Source organism: Suncus etruscus, chromosome 14 (genome assembly GCF_024139225.1).
Source record: "Suncus etruscus isolate mSunEtr1 chromosome 14, mSunEtr1.pri.cur, whole genome shotgun sequence".
NCBI lineage: Eukaryota > Metazoa > Chordata > Mammalia > Eulipotyphla > Soricidae > Suncus > Suncus etruscus.
In genome coordinates, this window is record NC_064861.1 from 13262544 (window position 1) to 13278303 (window position 15760).

General features: G+C 33.6%; 1 non-coding gene and 1 pseudogene across 1 annotated transcript; one reads left to right on the forward strand and one right to left on the reverse strand.

Moving 5' to 3' along the window:
• Nucleotides 1–2722: 2722 nt before the first annotated feature.
• LOC126029233 (U6 spliceosomal RNA) lies at nt 2723–2826 on the forward strand. The gene has a single exon (XR_007502876.1). It is a non-coding gene; the product is annotated as a U6 spliceosomal RNA (small nuclear RNA).
• A 4312-nt stretch (nt 2827–7138) lies between these two features.
• Nucleotides 7139–7889, reverse strand: LOC126028298 (ferritin heavy chain-like; annotated as a pseudogene).
• Between the last annotated feature and the right edge of the window lie 7871 nt (nt 7890–15760).

Consider the following 15760-nt stretch of genomic DNA (forward strand, 5'->3'; position numbering starts at 1 on the left):
ATTCAAATATCAAAAGACAGGTTCCTGTAATGTCTTGAGGACTGTGAAAATATTGCAATAAATGTACAGGCACATATATTTTTTCAAAATAGTGTCCCTAATTTCATTGAAAGAAATACCTGAAAGTATAATTTCTGAAAAATTGAATAGTATTATAGTGATTTTATGCAATAAATGTTTCCATCAATAGGACAAGAGTTCACCTTTCCCCACATGTTATTTCTTGTTTTAATAGAGTTTCCTTCAAGTATGAGAAATCTCATTGGATTTTTATGTTTGATTTTATCTTTGCTATTGGGTATTAAGAGATTGTAGATTATTTGAATTATTAACCTCTTATCATGACAAATATTTTTCATCCATTCTGAAAGCTGTCTTTTTATTTTGTTTATGGTTTTCCTAGTTCTGAAGTTTCTGGTGTGAAATAGACTCAGTATATATCAATTGTATAAAATGTTCTAACATTCTAAAGAACTCATTACTTAATTTTTTCTATACCACTTTATATAAATATTTGAGGTTGGGTTGGGTCTATATTGAAACAGGTAAAATATTTTACTGCCTCTAAATTATATTATCAGTAAATTTAATTCTCATTATAATCAAGCCCAGAGATTTTTATTTAATAATATTTACCAAAGTGCTTATATTTTATATGTGCTCAATTTCATTGATAAATGATAAATTGTAAGCAATATTTGTAGTATTATTTTTGACTTTTATGAGTTTATGAAATATAATTCCCTTGAAAATTAGCAAATACCAATAAATTGTACATGTAAAATAATGGATAAACTGATATACTTCTTCCTAAAACTGCTAATATATGAAATGCTTATTCCTAGTACATGTGAAAGCAATTTGAGGGGGTCTTCAGACCTGGCTAGTCCTCAGGGATTACTCCTTGTTCAAGCATCTCTACTGGCAGTCTCTAGGAACCATGTATGGTACTGGTACCATGTATGGTACCAGGCCAATGCAATGTCAGATCAATACCTTACCTGCTATACTGTCTCTCTGGCCTTAAATCATGTTTATTTTAAGGATTTCACAGAACATATTATTTCAGTTCTTGTAGACTGCACATCAATATATGTTTCAGTTTGATCTTTTACTTCTAGATTATTTCATGACACTACAGTTAAGGTGTCAACTTGACAATTTAAAGACACTGTTGAGTAAGGATTTACATCCAAATTCATTTTCATGTCTATTGCCAGAATTACCTTTGTTGAACTATGGGCTTTATAGTTTAGCTGATGGTTGAATTAAGCATTACCTTCCTTGTCACATAGGATCTACCAAAAGTGTCAACTAGCTAGGGAGACTAAAGAAAATCTGTTAGATGATACTTATGTCTCTTGTCACAAAGCCACCAACTTCATATCTTTATAATATTCTGTAGTTGAAAAGCAGAAAAAAGCAGACTACTAGCTAACCCACATATTGGGACCAAAGGGATTATACAAAGGCTTGACTATTAGGAGGATTAAGAGCATTGAAAACCATCATAAAGATCTGCTCACCCAGAATATAAATTACAAAAAAATGTTTTATTTATATTAAAAAGAAGTTATTTTATCAAGCCATGTAATGCTACAATGCATGTGATTATATGATGAAATTATAATGTTTAATGTTGACTCAATATTTGGAGAGCATAAAGAAAAATACTGATGTGTATTTTGATGACCTAAATTCTATTTTTAGTTTATATTTATTTTGGTTTGGGGATCACAGATAACTGTATTTAGAGTTTACTCCTGGTTCTGTGCTCAGGTATCAGTGCTCAAAGGACTCTGTGTAGTGACAGGAATTAAACCCAGCCTGTGTTTGTGTCACGCAGGGGTCTCAAACTCAATTTACCTGGGGGCCGCAGGAGGCAAAGTCGGGGTAATCCTTGAGTGCAAAGTCAGTATAAGCCTTGAACATTGGGGGGTGTGACCCAAACAACTAAAACAAAACAAAACAAAACAAAAAAACAGGGCCACAAAATGTTGTACGGAGGGCCGCAAACAGCCTGCGGGCCGTGAGTTTGAGGCAAGCACCCTGCCTGCTCTAGCCCATTGGCATTTCTGTAGAATTCTTAAAACTACCAAAGTGAGGAACCAGAGTGGTGACAAAAACAGTAAAGCATCTACCTTGCCTGCACTAGCCTAGGACAACCTTTTGTTTTATCTTCCTGTGTTCCATATGGTCCCCCAAGCCAAAAGTGATTTCTGAATGCATAGCCAGGAGTAATCCCCTGAGCTTAACCAGGTGTGTCCCCCTCAAAAAAAAACTACCAAAGTGATACAGATTTTATATACTACTTCTAAGTATTTAAAAAAATTTCATTATTGTCCAATGCCTGTTAAAAATGTTTGCAAATTAATGTCACCTAAAATAGAGTTATACATATGTGAATTTATGAGTCATGTAAAATTTTATCTAGTTCAAGTTTATTTTAGATTGATAATATAGATGTAAATCACTAAGAAAAGATTAAATCTATAGACAGCTATTGTCAATTGACACTAAAAGTCACTTCATTAAATTATACTACTGAAGAATAGTGGACATCTTTTGTAAATCAGTTGCAGATTTAATAAAAATGTTAAGTTGTGGCAACAAATCATAATAATAAAATGTAATATAAAATGTTCTTTGCTTTGAACTCTAATGTATTCTCTTTATTTCAAACTATATATTGCATATTTGCTATTTAAAGAATACATTAATAGTGCTCACTTTGGCAACACATAAACGAAAATTGGAATGATACAAAGATTAGCATGATCCCTGCTCAAGGCTGACATGCAAATTTGTGAATTGTTCCATATGTTTAAAAAAAGAATTAATAAAATTTTATTTGAATTGATAAACTCAGAAAATCAGAACTGTTATATGATAAATTATTACAACAATTTATAATATTTAAATCTCTAGCAAATTTTTACAGCCCTAAGGGTTTAATACCATGATGGACATTTGTTTTTAATTTTTATTGAAACCAATGTGAATTATAAGTTTTTCACAATTATGTTTAAGGTACATAGTGACAATAATTTAGGGCCATTCCCACCACCAGTCCCCGCCCTGTTCCCAGCATGCTTCCCCTGTCTCCACCTTTAGCCCTCTGGACTGCTAGTTTAACAAGTCTCTTTTGTGTATAGCTTGTTGTAGTTTGGGTCTCTTGATTCTATTGTCTGTGACTTTGGTTGGCCATTTAGGTCTGATCATTTTTTTTTATTTCTGCTCAATGCTCATGAGATTGCTTGGCCCCTGGTACCATCCACTTTCTTTTTCTCAATTTGTAGAAAGCCATAGAAATATGAGGCCAAACAAAATTATTCATGTTTTATGGTTTTGTTAAAAAAAAAGTGGAAGCCCCTGTCTAGAAGCTATAAATATAAATTAAAAAGAAGAAAAAGAGAAAAAGAAAGCAAAAGAATAAAGGGGAAGGGGTACTGATGTGGCAAGTTTGTTTTTGTTTTTTTTGTTTGTTTGTTTACTGTTTTTTTTTGCATAGGCACAGTAAGTATTGGGGAAATTAGAAAGGAAATTCCCTTGGCCTAAGAGATACAGGTGTCTCTACTCTCGAAGCTTACTGTCATGAGACTGTTCATTTTCAAACCCCAAGGTCTTTCTTTATGGTACCAGGAAACATTCTGCTCAGTCTTAGTTGTCAAAGTCAGTCTACTGTAATTAGAGATCTTGTTTTTTGCACAGATCCTACAATAAGTCTATGATAGAGTCTTTCATTATGGTCCCAGGAAAAGTTCTGCTCAGTGGTGGTTGTTGTAGTCAGTCTTCTGTAATTAGTAATCTTGGTTTTTGTACAGATCCTAGGATGGAGTGTCTTCTGATTTCATCTCACTGTTAGGTGATGAGGCAGGACAACCTGCCTTTAAATCAAGTTGTTGCTATTTCCTCACATGATGGACATTTTTAATGATAAAACTTTGTTTACATTATGGAAGCATCCTTTAAATAACTAGAATTTAATATATTATCTTATAAATTTATGATTATACATATTTTATATTAGATCGCCTTCAGTATTATACATCATGTGATCTAAACATTATATGTATAGTTAATACATAAAGCTTGTAGTTACAATGTCGATCTAATCAATTGTTGAGGTCATTCTTAATACTGCTAGTTTTTTGTTTTGTTTTGTTTCGTTTTGCTTTTTCTTTTGGGTCACACCCAGCAGTGCTCAGGGATACTCCTGGCTCTGTGCTCAGAAATCGCTCCTGGCAGATATGGGGGACAAAATGGGATGTCGGGATTTGAACCACCTTCCATCCTGCATCAGCTGCTTGCAAGGTAAATGCTCTATAGCTGTGCTATTTTAATTCATGGCAGTAACCAAGTATATTGAGGGAGCATCCTTTTAAAGAATGTCAAGGATGTATTTTGCTCTGTGATTCTGGAAATAATTCACCAAGTTTTTATAAATATATCCTATTCTTTTAAACGAATGTCCTTTTATATTTATTCCATGTATTGACTTTATGGTTTGGAAATGTTCATATACATCTAAGAATTGCAGAATGACTTATTAGCTGTCATTTGTATCCTGAAGTTAGATTTAAAAAAGAAATCAGACACTCAACATGTCTGTAGAAGATAAGTCAGTGGGAAGTAGACTGACTTCTTTCTACATAGGTGCGCTATCAGAAAAAGAGAATAAAGGCATCAGATATTTGTTGATTTCCCAGCATACAGAAGGAATTAAGTTGGGCACATACTGTAGGTAGAAGTATGGAAGAATGGATGAAGAGCAAGAGAGAAAGTGAGGAGTGAGAAAGACTCCTACTAATTAAAGCACTCCCAATTCAAGAAAATCATCAGACAAATAAACACGTTGTTTTTCTTTTTTAAAAAAATTTAAATTTTCTCTCCTTTATGTAGTTCATGCAAGAAGATGATTTTAGAACTTGAGGCCTGATTTTCACAATGTCCTATACCAGATCATTTAAGATCATAATTGGGGGAAGAAATGCTTTAAATGAGTAAGAAAGTAATATTTTCACAGTAATAGACTACATGATAGTTATGCCCCAAACAACTAATGAGTCTTTAACTTGCAGATTAACTTTTACTTAACAACACTGAATTTTTTATTTATTACATAGTTGTTAAAATGCACTCAGATAAGTTTAAAATTTTGGAATTATTAACAATTCTAACTACAGGGGCCAGAGTGGTGGCAAAGGTGATAGGGCATTTGCTTTGCAAGTGCTAACCTAGGATGGACCACAGTTTGATCCCCTGGCAATTCATATGCGCCCCCCCCCCCAAACCCATGAGGGATTTTTTTTTTAAATAAACAGGTATCAAAGACATTTTTAAACAAATGATACTCAGGTTGAGTTTTATAAGTAAAGATAAAATCAAAAAAATATCAGCTAATGTGCTCTATAGTTTTGTTGTTGTTGTTGTTTTGATTTTTGGGTCACGCCCAGCAGTGCTTAGGGGTTACTCCTGTCTCTACGCACAGAAATTACCCCTGGCTGGTACAGGGACCATATGGGATGCTGGGATTCGAACCACCATCCTTCAGCATAAAAGGCAAACGCCTTACCTCCATGCTATCTCTGGCCCCATATGCTTTATATGCTTTCTTGCTCATTTCTTTTCACACTGACTTCAATTCATATACACATTGAGCATTCTCCCAGTAAAGGTTCTTATGGCTCTAGTCTGATAACAAATTCTTCTGTTACTAATTATTCTCCATTATTATTGCATATATAATTTTTTTATTTTGTGTGTGTGTTTTTGCTTTATTTTTAAATAAAAAAAAAACCTTCAGTACAACATTCCCATCACCATTGTCCCAAGTTTCCCTTCTCCCCACCCCACCCAACTGTGTTCCAGACAGGCTTTCTATTTCCCTCATTCATTCACATTTGTTATGATGGTTCTCAGTGTAATTATTTCTCTAACTACACTCATCACTCTTTTTGATGAGCTTTATGTCATGAGCTGGACCTTCCAGCCCCTCCTCTCTTTTGTCTCTGAGAATTATTGCAAAAATGTCTTTTATTTTTCTTAAAACCCTAGATGAGTGAGACTATTCTGTGTCTGTCTCTCTCCCTCTGACTTATTTTACTCAGCATAATAGATTCCATATACATCCATGTATAGAAAAATTTCATGACTTTGTTTCTTGAATATGACGGCTGCATAATATTCCATTGTATATATGTACCATGGTTTCTTTAGCTAATCATATATTGTGGGACATCTTGTTTTTGTCCAGAATCTGGCTATTGTAAACAGCGCTGCAATAAACATAGATATGATCAATCAAAGAAGAGCAGAGGGAAATCAGTTCTCTAGCGTCTGACTGCAGGTAGGAGCGCCCCAGCCCACAACAGTGGTTAACTCCTACCTGGCCTTGGGCTACAGCAGACTTTTAAAAACGACACCTGATCCCAGCCAGTATCAATCAAAGAAGAGCACAGGGGAAAAATAAATAATATAAACCCCATCACAACATGGAGTAAGAATCATACCTCAAGTGTGGCAATGAGGAAACATATATACCCTAAAGAGAATTCTAATAAAAATGTATGCACACCAACAGTATGCATAGAGAATAGGATGGCAGCTCTGATGACCCAAAAAATGCCAATCACCTGATTGACCTCTCAGATAGGGAGTTTAGAATAAAAATATGGAGGATGTTCGTAAAATTCAAGGAAAGCATAGATCGATCTGAACAGACCACAAATATATAAATCAGAAAACTCCCGACAAGGGCGATTTCTGAGTGCAGAGCCAGGAGTAACCCCTGAGTGTCACCAGATGTGGCCCAAATACAAAAACAAACAAAAAAGGAATTATAACTACAAAAAACTTCTTATATCAATTCTATTTTTTGTAAAGAGGAATACCCAGAAGTATTCAGGAGTTACTCCTGACTCTGCATTTAGGAGTTACTCCTAGCAGTACACAGGGGACTTTATGTGATGTTGGGAATTGAACCTGGGCTTGCTGCTTGCACGCAAGCACACTTCCCGCTGTAATATCTCTCTGGCCAATCTTATATGTTTCAGGGGTACCAAATTACTTTATTTGAAGGCCTGATACAAATCAAAGACTGAAGTAGTTGTTTTGTATTTTCTGGAAAAGGTAAAGGTCACCCCAACATGCAAGCAGTAGTCTGGGGAACCAAGTCTCTGTGGCTCCGGGAAGCCAGCTCAAGGCTTAGCTCTTGCTGCTGTGCCCCATCTGCCATGCCCAATTCAGGGGCCCCCATCTTGTGCAAGTAGGTTAGTTACATGGTCACCCAATTCTTTGATGGACTTCATTTGCTATCCAGGTAATGAGTCTTCAAGAAATCACATAAATGCGGGTCATTTTTGTCCTTGGCCAGTTTGTGGTGGTCAAATACTTACTGGCTAACACTTTTCTCCAAGTGTAAAGTGTACTCCATTGCCTTCAGCCCATTCTCCTAGTCACCACGGTCTGGTTTTCTTGATATCCTGCAGAAAAAAATTGGCAACCTCACTGGTTCTACAGCTTCATCAGTTTCTCAGGATGTCCCCTCTCCTCATGCGATTTATTTGAAAATTTTATAAGAAAATATTTGACAAAATTATTCACAGCAACATTGTCAGGGTCAAAATAATAGACATTGACAGGTAGGCATATGACGTGTAGAGCTCCAGATTGATCTGGCTGTTGATGGTGACCTCCTGTTCTGATGTTAGTTCTGGTGCATCTGCTAGGGGGACAGAGTAGTCATGGCGTGATGGTGGTGGTGGTGGTGTTGGTAATGTTAGGCTCCGAGGGGTCGGCCAGGGCAGCAGGGTGGAGCGCTGGGTTCCATCCAAACACTGTTGAAGCAGGAAACCAAAATGCCTCTCTGCAAAATCTGTATCAATCATATAATTTTGACTCAATTTTTATTAGTTTTAATATCAAAACAAATACAAAAATATTTTCTAGAAAAAATGTTGTGTTGCTTTTTGTATTAGGAGAAATAATATATGATATCATTCTAGTTTTTATAATATAATTCTTAATGAAGACAAGCTAATAAATGAATGGGGAACACCTAACTTCAAAATTTCTTGTCATTTCAGAGACCAAGAGTTCAAAGAAATAGATATCATCTACATAAAATTTATAGCTATGATACTGTAGTAATAGATGTATTTATCCTATGGAACCACAATTATAGATAATTGCATCAGAAGATGCAAAGAACATTTATATTCTAATTAAACTATCTCTCAAGATGAGACTATTTAATGTACATAATATAACTATTTTTAAATTTATTTAAAAAATTTTAAGGAATTCTGCTTTGTAGTTTGGACTACACATAGCTAACCTGAGTTATTTTCCCTTTGGTCTCCCATACCTCTCCAGGTATAAACCCTGAGTGTAGAGTATCCAGTAGGTGCTGAGTACCACCAGGTAGGTTTGGTCCAAAAATAAAAACCCCAAATACCTAAAATACTTAACTAAACTTTCTGCTTAAATTTTGCTGTATTTTAAATTGTAAATTATTACTCTAACAGTTTAAAAAGCTTTAACTTTGATAAAACCTGGCATTCAATTATGATCTGCTGTTTAGTAAATAATAATAAAGAAACACATAGACTGTCCTTTATGTATACCCTAAAGAGAATTCTAATAAAAATGTATAATACTGACAATTTATTGCTATTACATAATATTCTGGTGTTGTTCCTATCTGCATGCTATCCCTACCAAGTGATAAAGAAATTAGAAGATATGAAGCATTTCTCTTTATTAGCTTGTGCTGAGAATTTCAATAAATTTATGTCTAAAAAACAAGTAATTCAGGATAAATGCCATGTAAATTCAAGTTGCTCTCTGAAATGTATGATGACTATTACAGGATTACATGCTGAATAGTTTTATCATTCCCCATTTTTGCACTGCAGTTAAGTGAGTTTAAATTAGTTTATCCCTTTCATATTTTTTGATATTCAGAACTGAAATAACAAAACAAGGTCATTACTTTTGGTAGAGCAAAATAAAAAGAACTGTGCAATCTTTGCAAAGCTAATAGTATATAGTTTTATCACTAATAATATTACAAATTCATCTTTGATAATCATAATCATGTTATCATTTAATATGATAATTCATATTAAGAATAGAACTTAAGAGTTTTGCTTCTGACTAGTGTCAAAAATGTTATAAGTTGAACAATCACACAACTGAGACAGAATTATTGCATAACTGTTGGTGGGAATGCTTCCTGATCCAATCCCTATAGGAAAATTTATGGAGGGTCCTCAGTAAACTCAAAATTAAGCTGCCATATAACCCAGCAATTCCACCTTTGGTTATCTATCCCCAGGACAGAAAAACATTTATCCAAAATGATGTATGTACAACACTATTCATTGCAACACTAAGTGTAATAGCTAAGGAATCAACCGAGATATCCAACAACAGATGGGTGGTTCATGAAGATGGGGCACATATATACAATGGAATACTACATGGCTGTAAGAAATGATGCAATCATGCAATTTCAGCAATATGGATGGAACTGGAATATTATGTAAATGAATTAAGTCAGAAGAAGAATAAATACAGAATGGTATCACTTATATGTGGTATTAGAATAACTGCATAAAAAATGCAATGGTTTAAATGGGAATGGTCTTGAACACCTTTGGCCCCAGAATATAGAGAGGAGAAGGAAAGAAACTGAGTGGAGGAGAAGAAACACAAATATAAAAGGATGGGGTCAGGGGCCAAGTGGTCTCAGTTGCACTGGTGATCTTACAAAAGGGCGGAACTATATATCCAAGACAAAGCCAACAGCGATGGAATCAAGAGGCCAAACTTTAACAATCTAAACTTAAAATGGCAGGCTGGGGGCAAAGGGTAGTTTTGGTATGGGATGTACCTGGGTAGCATTGATGGAGGCAGGTCGACACTGGTGGTGGGATTGGTCCTGATTCATTGTATGTCTGAAACCCAACTATGTAGGACTTTATAAATCACAATGGTTTCAATAAATAAATTAAAATATACATATATTATAGATCATGAACAATCTGTGATAATGACAGATAAATTTAGGATAATATAAACTAAAAGAATGTTTTCATCTAAACATCAATCAAAATACAAACTAATAACTGCGTGCTATTGATAATAAGTTTAAAAATGAAGTCTAGTGTTGTGTGAAAGAAAAGTTTTCAACTTTAAGTCACCATTATATGTATAAATTTGTGTGGGTGAATATGACACTTTATGACTGAGTAAATTAGCTATATTATAAATTATCATAAGTGAGAATAGTTTCCTTCAAAATGTCCATTTATCATTGCTTGCATCACTACCTACAATTTCACAGAAAAACTCTGGGCTATTTTTTCACAGAAAGTATATGATGTAGTTACAAGGGAAATTTATGTTAGAACATTTTATTATTAATGAGCATGTATTCTTTAGAATCACTGTCTTTTTTTTTGTTTTGTTTTTTTGGCATATAACATAGACTCTTAAGCCAGAGAGCTAGCACAGGAATTAATATCTTTGCTTTGCCCATAAACTAACCATTTTGATCAAGACACTACACATAATCCCTTGAGCCCAGCTTTGAGTGTAGCCCCAAACCAAACAACCCGACGATGACCACTACAACAATACATAAATAGTCTCAAGTAGGCTGTTCTTCAAAAAAGAGAATTTAAGCAAAATCTCACTGGGAAAAAATGATTTTCTATCATGCTACTATTAATGAGTTTAATTAATTTTTAAGCAAATTTGTCTTGAGCTTGTATGACACAGTATTCATTTTCTTTTTATTGCTAGAAGTTATGGTAGGCTGTTTTGCAAACACAACAAATAGCAGCTAAGCCACAAGAGGACTTGTGCTTCTATTAGCAGACCCAGGGCTTAGCTCTGGCACCTGAGGTGAATTTCAAAGATCCCTAGATGAGTTCAGCTCCTCAGGCTGTTCCAACTGCAGCTTCAAACTTCATGGCAAGAAATATTCCATTTCCAGAATACATCCCCTCTCCAGATAGATCTTTGGAACCAGAATTGGAGAGCAAAAGATTGATTTGGCAGAACTGCGTGTTGGACAAAATTTTCACATAATAAAAGTAAAGCACTATCAACTTTAAAAAGAAGTAACCTGTCATGCTAGTTACAAAGGAACAAATATCACCTTTTCGTCCTCCAAAGTTCCCAACTCTATCTTTATTTCTATACATGTGTCAGAGGGAATAAAACAACGTTTCTGCAATTTTTCAGTTATTATTTTTGTTTTATGGAACTGTGTTATGTGCATATTAGTTCCTTGTATAAACTAATGGTTTGATATATCCTACAGTTACAACAGTTCAGTTCACATGATGTTTTTTGCAAAGATTTCAGTGACCCTTAGACCCAAATTATTTTAAAAATGCATAAATCTTTAAAAGTCGAGTAGAGGTGGGCATGTACCTGAATAAATTTTTTTAATTTCTAGATTAAAAATCAGCCATAGAGGAGCTGGGGTAATAGCACAGTGGTAGGGTGTTTTGCCTACCTGTTTTGTCCTGGCAGAATCAGGATAGCCCTGGGTTCAATTCCCAGCATCTCTTATGGTCCCCTGAGGCAGGAGAGATTTCTCAGCACATAGACAGGAGTAACCCCTGAGTGTCACAAGGTGTGGTCCAAAAACCAAAAAAAAAAAAATAAAATAAAATAAAATTAGCCATAGAAGTCTTCTGTTTCTTTTGAAGTTTAACTGTCTTAGGTACATGAAAACATCTTGCGAGCGTGCACATCTTTTTCTCTAAGTGAATTAAATTAGCTTGACTGACTGTTCTCCACATACCATGTTTTCCCTTTTTCTTAATTACTATACACAAGAACCAGTACATTTGATCCAGTCTTGTCTAATAAAATTATGTTTCATTCTACAAAAGCACTTAGTAAAACTTTATTTGCATATGGAATAAATTGAACAGAAATTGGGTTCTGTAAACACTTTAGTGTTTAGCAGTGAGTCTTAAGATAAAAATAAAGATGGGTCCAAAGGAAAAATACAATTGGAGGGCATTTGCTTTGTATACAGCTGACCTAGATTCAATTCCCATATGGTCCCCCGAGCACACCAGGAGTGATTCCTGTGCACAGAGCCTGGAGAGACCACTGAATACTCCTGGGTGTGGCCCCTAAACCAAAAGCAAACCAACAAAAACAAGGTAATTTTATAGATAATGATGGTAATCAGAGGAATTAAACTGTCCACCAGTTGGTTTTCACATTTATGTAGAACTGTCTCTGTCCAAGTTATAAACTTCCAGGACAACATATTTTCAAAAGAGGATAACATGTTTGAGTTGAAGTGGAAAAATGAAAGATTACTGTGATGCTTAATTAGAAAATTTTAAAAAAGGACCAAAATTTGAGCACAGATCAATGCACGATTTTCTCACAGATAGCAAGAATCTCAGTGGGAAATAGGCAAGTACAAGTGTAAACTGTATTCCCACATAATGTGTTATTTTCTGAGAATATTTCTGAGTTTAAGATAAAAGTCTAAATATGAACATTTAAATATTACTTCAAATAATTTTATCTTCATTTATTTTCCTTTAACAAGTAATTTACAAATAATATTAAATGACAGTAAAATGCAAACCGTTTTTCTTTATTCTGACTTAATTGGCAATGCTTGCAGTATACTTAAAAAATGTAATTTAATATTTGGCATTGATAAATGTGTTATAAATGTACTATCATGTAGAATTATTATCTTTGCTGTGACTCTGATTTTCTAATGGCCTGGCTGCTGTGATAGATTTTCATAACTCTCTGACATGCATTTTAATTTGTTGTAGAATGTAGTTCAAATTTTAAAACAAACTAAATCCTACGACAAGCTGCAACATAAATGAATCTTCAACACTTTATTTTAATCAAAATAAGCTTGTCACAAAAAGACATGTATTGTTCAATTCCACTCAATTATCTAGTAGTGGAATCACAGAAGCACTGTAGAAAGTTCTCAGGACAAATATTTAGTGGTTCTAAACTTTCTATTATTCATGCTGAAACAGTCTTAGAGATCTGTTGCATAACACTGAACAGACTTGATGTTTCTAAATTGAACATTTAACTTCTAATTCATCATCTTAATATGTTTAATGTATTTTCTTTTTACCATAATGGTTGACCGAGATTGTCTCGTTTATATGAAAAGAAATGTCTTGACCTGGGTTCATTTCTTGAAACAGTATATGGTCTGTCAGCACTTCCAGGAGTAATTCCTGAGCACTGAGTCATGAGTAAGCCTTGAGCACAGTTCTCAACCCTCAGCATTGCAGTTCTATTTACAATAGCCAGAATCTGGAAACAACCCAGATGCCTTACAACAGATGATGAGTGGCTAATGAAACTGTACACAATGAAATTCTATGCAGTTGTCAGAAAAAATGAAGTCATGAAATTTTCCTATACATGGATGGACGTAAAAACTATTATGCTGAGTGAAATAAGTTATAAGGAGAGAGATAGACACAGAATATTTCACTTATCTGTGGAATTTAAGAAAAATAAAAGACAGTATGCTAATAATACCTAGAAACAACAGAGATGAGGGATGGAAGGACCGACCCACAATATGAAGCTTACCACTAAGAGTGGTATGTGCAGATAGAGAAATAACTACACGAACAACTATCATGACAATGGTAGTGAATGAGAGAACTAATAAGCCTGTTTTAAAGACAGGCAGGGGGTGGGGGAGGAGAGAGAATGGGGCAATTGTGGTGGGAAAGTTGCAGTGATTAAGGGGGGATGTTCTTTTTTACAACTGAAACCCAATTACAAACATGTTTGTAATCATGAAGCTTAAATTAAAATATTATAAAAATGCCTCAGTATGTTCAGAATTCTTTGCTTTCTATATTTACCTATTTTATTTCACCTCATATAATTTTCCATCATGTCTAATTGTTGTAATTTCATTTTCTTTCAAATTTTATACACCTTTACTCCAAGCATCATCCTGTTTCCCTGCAATGCTCAAGTTCTCATTCTTCACTCCATACTTTTGTCTACAAATAGCCACCCTTCCTATTGATGACTGTGAATATTTTTCTGCCTGCTAATTAAAATCTCACAGTAAACTACTAGTAAATTCTCATAATTTGTACATCTAGAATCTAGATTCTAGATTATTCAGAAATAAAATGTTATGCTCTGAAAATGGGTATTTAAGTTTGGATAATGACTCTTCATTATCATATTTAACAGACTTCCCTAATCTTTATTGACTAAAATTGACTATTGAATCAATTAAAATGATTCATTAAAATGTTTAAATTAAAATTTTTAATTAAATATTAAAATATCCTCATTAAAATTTTTTGGTGGTCCATTTTGTGAATTAGTAAGCAAGTTACCTTGTATACTGGGGTCTTCTGTTTTCTTTCAATACCAAACCTTAAAAGGCTAAGCCTTTCTAAAAGCCAAGCTACACTTTTGTAAAGTTTTCTCATCAACATGTTGAGTTCTTGTTTAATGAATTGTAAACACTGAGATTCTGTCAGAGGTCCTTGAGCCATTATAGTATTATTTATCTGTTAAAATGTTGCACTAAATCTTCAGTTTATTACATTAAACTGAACATTTTGTAAATGGCCTGTTACCCCTTCTGCCATATTTTTACAATGGTATATATATATATATATATTCATGCCATGAATTTTTCTATAAAGTATTTTCTATATTCCATGGGAATTTAATTTGGCATGAATTTTTCTGCAAAGTATTTTCTATATTCCATGGGAATTTAATTATTTCAGAATTATATTATGTCATATATGATGTATTAAGTAAATGATTTATTTACAAGCTCTAAAAAGCTATAGAATCTTTTTGACCAGATGTAGCATATGTAAAGAGTATTACAATTTAGTCAATATTCTATTATTAAATTTGCTAATGATAAATCAAATACATTTAAGTAGTTGGTGATGAAAATAAATTTAAGTAGTAGGTGATGACAGTTGACTAAACTAACATAAAATGAAAAGGATTATTTACTTAAACTTGAACTGAACTTTCATTTAAAGACCTAAGAAATAAACTAAGTGAGATAAATAACACAAATGGGAAATATCAAATGGTACCTAAAATACAAAAATAAAAAAATAATTTTCAATATAGTTCTTGGGAACCATTGTATGTGGCATTTTCTAATGTTATCTTATGTACTTTTTACTGCCTAATGATTCTGTATTGGATGTTGTTTACCTTGTTGAAATGATAAACATAAGCATCACTCTTTAGTTCCTATTTTTGCTTAAAATAAAAGTTTTCTTTCACCTCTGAGTATACAAGCTCAGGATTTTCATCCACCCTATTATTCTATTCTGCTGCTCTCAATTTAATTTTTGGACATTTTTTGCCATATTAATGCATTGCATTTTCAAATGTTTGAAGATATTTATTGAGACATTTAACTAACCTTTCATTATTTATTTTTAAGAGCTGTAACTCATTAATTTCCATATGCCAAAAAATATATGAACCGTTGAGATAAATCCCATACACATAAAAATATAACTCAGCAAACTTTCTGATTAGATTTGTGAATATTCTGTTCAATATCTTTCTATATCTGTTTAGAAAGAGTACTAATGTGTACTTCTATTACAAATCTTTGCTGTGATATTGCTAACATTGATCTCATAAAGTGAGTTTGTAAGTGTGCCTTATTTTTGGAGAATTATATTATATTTATGTTTAAAATTCACAATTG